This window comes from Vombatus ursinus, unplaced genomic scaffold (assembly GCF_900497805.2).
Source record: "Vombatus ursinus unplaced genomic scaffold, bare-nosed wombat genome assembly UNPS02014812.1, whole genome shotgun sequence".
Lineage (NCBI taxonomy): Eukaryota > Metazoa > Chordata > Mammalia > Diprotodontia > Vombatidae > Vombatus > Vombatus ursinus.
This window is the reverse complement of record NW_020954590.1, coordinates 68298873-68304872: the sequence shown is the minus strand read 5'-3', so window position 1 is coordinate 68304872 and position 6000 is coordinate 68298873.

Below are 6000 nucleotides of genomic sequence, written 5' to 3'. Positions count from 1 at the left end.
TATCTATCTATCTATCTATCTATCTATCTATCTATCTATCTATCTATATTTTTAAGTCAACACTACAGGTGAACAATGAATTAATTGGGTTCAAAAATGATTAGGAGAAGAGATTGGATTGCCTTTAGAAAATTATACAATTTGAGTAATGACCTGAAGCTTCTTCTCTTCTGGGAGTGTGAGGGAAAGAACTCTTCAACACAAATATTCTTCTGATGATGTTATATAACTCTGAATCATGGAATACCACAGTCTCCATAGAATCAAAGTTGTGGGTTACCCAAAGGACAGTGAAGAAATGCATGGTGGGTGTTAATAGGATGCAGAATATTACCCACAAAGAATTGTGCTCCAAACATGTCATAAAAGATATCCTCAGAGAGATGTTCTTGTGGAAAATGTTACAGTGAGAATGAAGACTAGCAGATGCCTTCCCCTCTGAGATTACCTTCTACCTATTTATATGTGTGTGTGTGTGTGTATACACACACACACATATATATACACACATACACACTTACGTATATATTTAGACACATGCATAAATGTACATATTTACAAAAGACTACACACATGTATAAATACACATATATCTGTGTGTTTGTGTACACACAGACACACACACACATACAACTTTTATATGCACTTAGTTACCAGTTTTCTCCTTCATTAAAATAAGAGCTATTTGGCAGCATGGATTATTTTCGCTTTCCTTTGTATTGTTGTTCAGTCACGTGTGACTCTTCATGAACCCATGCACCATACTGTCCTTGGGATTTTCCTGGAAAAGATACTAAATTGGTTTGTCCTTTCCTTCTCCAGTGGATTAAGACAAACAGAGATTAAGTAGTTTGCCCCAGGTCACATAGCTAGTATGTGTCTGAGGCCAGATTTGAACTCAGGTCTTCTTAACTCCAGGCCAACCACTCTATCTACTGAGCCATGTAGCTGTCCCCTTATATGTTTGGTATACTCAGTGCTTATCACAATGCCTGCAACATGATAAGCCTTTATTATATGCTTTTTGACTCACTAAGTAACTAACAAATGGATAGGCCATGTACTCCATTGGTATCTACATAATGTCAAGAGGACTAAAGCATGGGTTCTTAACCTAAAGCTCATATACTTTTTTTAAAAAAATTTGATAACTATATTTTATAATAATTGGGTACTTGTGTAATTTCATATATTTTACTTAAAGCAAACTAAATCTTTGGTATTGGGTCTTTGATATTGGTTGATTTTTTTAAAGGATCCTTATCCTAGAAAAGATGAGAAACACTGAATTGGGTAATCTCTGTGTCACACTTCTGAATGTCATGATTTTGCTGTTATGAGATCATTAGTGACCTTTTAGAGAACAGTTTCAATACAGTGTATGAATCCAGATTATAAAAGGTTGAGTAGAGAGAATGGAGTGGTGAGGAAATGGAGGCAAGAAGTATAGACAATTTTTTTCTTTTCTTTCTTTTTTATTCTTTTTTATTTAATAGTTTTTTTTAAATTTTTCCAATTATATGTAAAGACAGTTTTCAATATTCATTTTTTGAAAGATTTTGAATTCCAAATTTTTCCCTCCTTCCCTCCATCTCCCCCCCACAAGATGGTAAGCAGTCTAATAGAGGTTATACATGTGTAATCATGTAAAATATATGTCCATGTTATTCAGTGGAAAAGAAACAGAAAAAAGGGGGAAACCACCAAAAAAATGAAAATGGAATCCTTCAATCTGTATTCAGCCTCCATGAGCTCTTTCTTTGGATGTGGATAGTATTTTCCATCATGAGTCTTTTGGAATTGTCTTGGATCATTGCATTGCTGAGAAGACCTAAGTCTATCTAAGTCGGTCATCACACAATGTTGCTATTACTGTGTACAACATTCTTCTGGCTCTGCTCACTTCACTCAGCATCAGTTCATATATGTCTCTCCAGGTTTTTTTCTGAAATCTGCCTGCTCATCATTTCTTATAGCACAGTAGTATTCCATTACATTCATATACCATAACTCATTCAGTCATTCCCAAGTTGATGGGCATCCCCTCAATTTCCAATTCTTTACCACCACAAAAAGAGGTGCTATAAATATTTTTGTACATGTAAATTCTTTTTCCTTTTTTATGATCTCTTTGAGATACAGACATAGTAGTATTGCTGGATCAAAGGATATACACGGTTTGATTGCCCTTTGGGCATAGTTCCAAATTGCTCTCCAGAATGGTTGGATCAGTTCACAACTCCACTAACAATGTATTAGCATCCCAATTTTCCCACATCTTCTCCAACATTTATCATTTTCCTTTTCTGTATAGGCAATTTTTTCAAGATGTTTGATGTGGATAGGGCAAGAGAAAGATGAGACTATAAATGCATAGTTTAAGAGGGTCCAAGATGATTTTTTAATGATTAGGGAAGCCTGAACATATGTATAGCCAAATGAGAAGAAGTCAATGGAATGGGAGAGATTGAAAAAGCGTAAAGATAAGAGGAGATTGGATCAAGGATGGAAATAGAGAAATTGTCACTCACAAGGAGGAGGGAGATTTGTTCATCTGCTGGGACCTTAAGAAAGGAACAAAGACTTGTGATGCTGCTGAGAAGTTTTGAAGAGGTCAGTTGAGGGAGTTGCAATGAAATCTTCTTTGGTGAAGTAAGAGGCTAAGCTGTGTGCTCTTAGTGTGGAGTCCAGGGGCACTGGGGACTGGAGGAGAGAGAAAAAGGTTTAGCACAGTCAAGTTTACCTCTGCTACTTCGGCGAACATCAAGCATCATTTTCAATTTTTCTCTGAGGTACTGATGCCTAATGCTATTTATGATGCTCTCAACACCTGCAGCTCAATCTTATGAAATCTCCAGCCACAGTATTAGGTAATGCAACAGAATTCAACATTCAAAACATCCTGTTCTCTACTTAGCATTTCTCTTTGAAACCTCACACAAAAGCAGTTAAAAATAATAGCAGTTGTTCAAATGCCAGACTCACACAGCTATGTTTACTGGACTGAGATTTGTCAGTCTCTTCTTTTAAGTCTTTCTTACACTCATGTATCTTGGTTTATAGGCAAGAAAAAGTCTGCAGGCCCTCTCTTGGTAAAATAGTTCAATGATACTTATCTCTGACACTTGAAAAAATATGAACATAAAATAAGCTGGGAGATCCTTTCATTTACACATCCTTATGGGAAACCCACAGGTGAAACCAGTCTCTTATTTCTGTTAGAACCAATAATGCAGTAAAATCATACTTTTTGGCATTCAGGTGTCAGAGAATCAAAGAATCATTCAATAAGCATTTATTAAGTGCTTACAATGTGCTAGGTATTGCAGTAAGCTCTGTAGATAAAGAGAAAGGCAAAGACACGTTTGCCCTTAATGAGCTCGCTTGGGGAACACAAATGTCAATAAGTAGTTATGTATATATATATATATATATATATATATGTACATGTGTATATATGCATGTATGTGTGTACATATATGTATGTATATGTGTATATATGTATGTGTGTGTATATATATGTATATATGTGTGTGTGTATATATATATATATATATGGAGTAAATGGAAAGTAATATGAGAGATAAAGGTTGAGGGGACTGAGGAAGGCCACCTCAGAAGGGAAAGTTTGAACTGAAGTTTAAAACTGAAGTTTAAAGTTATAAAGTAACCCAATTACCAACCAGTTCATCCCATACTTGAACAAATATCTCCTTTACAGCATCAACCAATCAACCAGCATTTTAATGTTCCAGTTATGGGCCAGGTTTTGGAGATACAAAAATGAAATAAATCAGTCTCTGTCCTTAAGGAGCTTATATTCTATTTGAGAAATACTGTATGTATGTATGTGCACATAACTATGCATGCAACATATATATAGAATATAGGGTTAGCACCTTGGACCTGTGATTTCATTAATCTAGAGAACTCTTTGGTGAAGAAGCTCTCTCTTCTAATGCAGAAACCTTTTCCACAACTTAGAATCTTGGAGAGTTGCACAGGTCACTGAGAAGTTAAGTGACTTGCCCAGAGTCACCATGTTATAATAAAGTTCTCTATCTGCTTTTTAGTTTTTTGGTCTTTTTCCTGGCTATTGTTATCAGTCACTACTTCTCTTGTGTCATAGCTCCTTCCCTATAGTTGCTGACTTCCAACACCTGTTTTTTGTCTCCCATATATGGTAAGCTGGAAAACTAGATAACCACAACTTTAAAGATTGTATGTTAAGTAAAAGTCAATAAGGCTGTGAGGGGAGGCCTAACATGTAAAGTACATGGCTTTAATGAAAGGGCTTTGGGACAATTACTTTAAACAACCAACAAATCATTCATTTCCAAGCTTAGAACTACATTCCAGAAGTCTTACTTAAGGGTAAGGTTGGGATTATGGTATTTATGACTTATTAACCTGCTAAACACCATAATAAACTTAAAGAGTATGGCCCCATAAACACAAACACGATGTGATGGTACCATATAGACCCAATCTAACATTTCTCAAATCCAAAATGAAAATGTCATTAAAACAAACAAATTTATTTAAGCCATAACTGGAAATCTAATTAACTCTGGCATAGGAAAATTGAATCCTTTCAAAATTTGGATCAGAATCTTGACTTTGCCACTCATTACATTTGTGGCCATGAGTAAGTCATTAAACCTCTCTGAGTCTCAGTTTCCTCATTTGTAAAATCAGGAGGTTAGATTAGATGAACCCTAAAGTTTTTTTCAGCTCTCATCTATGATTCTACAATTCCATACTCATCCTTTTTGTTCCTGGGATGAAGCCAACACAATTAAGAGGACCACAGTCCTTAGAGGTAACTCTCTGGCTAACATGAACCTTCTCTCCATTTCAGATAATATCTTTATACAATTTGACTATGTCTAAGAACTTTTTTTATAAGTTTAAAAGAACACTATGCAAGCAGTCTAACTAAACTGCCCATGCGTCATTTAAAAGAACAGTAGGAAGACCCTACAGCACCAATAAGCTTGAAACTCTTATGTTAAGTAGCCTGAAGTCAGGCTCTCTCTGTGCAATAGAAGGTCTTTACGCTGGGTCTTTCTCTTATAGAACCTGCACAGTTGAATCAAAAGTCACCCAAATCTGCCAGTGAGGGCCTAAACTCAGATTGGGGCACATGAGAGGTTTTATAACCCATACCACCTACCAGGTAGTCTTCAGCTTAGCAACACCAGCCTTACAAATGACCCATGCATAAAAAAAATCACTACAGCCAGAGTCATATCCCACCACAGCTAAGCGGTGCAATGGACAGATAGAGTGCTAGGCCAGGAGTTAAGAAGACCTGAGTAAATATCTGGCATCAGACACTTTCTAGTTATGTGACCCTGAGCAATCATTTAACCTCTGTTTGCCTCATTTCCTCAACTATAAAATGGGGATAATGCCAGTACTTACCTCCCAGAGTTGTTGGAAGGAACGCATGAGATAATAATTGTAAAGCATTTAGCACAGTCCCTGGTACATAGTAGATGCTACATAAATGTTTATTCCCTTCCCCTACTCCCACTCTTGTCCATCAACCTCCTTTTCTTCCAGAAAACTCTTTTCATTGATAATCTTCAATGCTCAACCCCTCCCCAGCTACCCTCTTCTAATGGGGCCTTTGATGCTTTACCAACTCCCCTTTCCATCTCCCTTTCAGCTGGCACGTTTGTGCAATTACTGCCAAAATGCTAAGAACTCCATCTAGTTTCTATTTCCTCATCCTTTTTTTTTCCTACACTTCAAGATTTTACCCTTTTACTCCTCAGTGGTCTTCCTCCTTGATATCTCTGCACCATTTGACATTGTTGAATGTCCATTCATTTTCCTGGTCCTGCTCCTGTCTCTCTGGCTGCTCATGCATCGTATACTTCGTTGGCTCTGCCGCCTCCTCTCATTCCTAAATGAAATGAATATCACTCAGGCTGTCCAACTAAAATGTGATTTAAAAGAGAAACAGGATGGTACAGCAGAAACAACAAATTT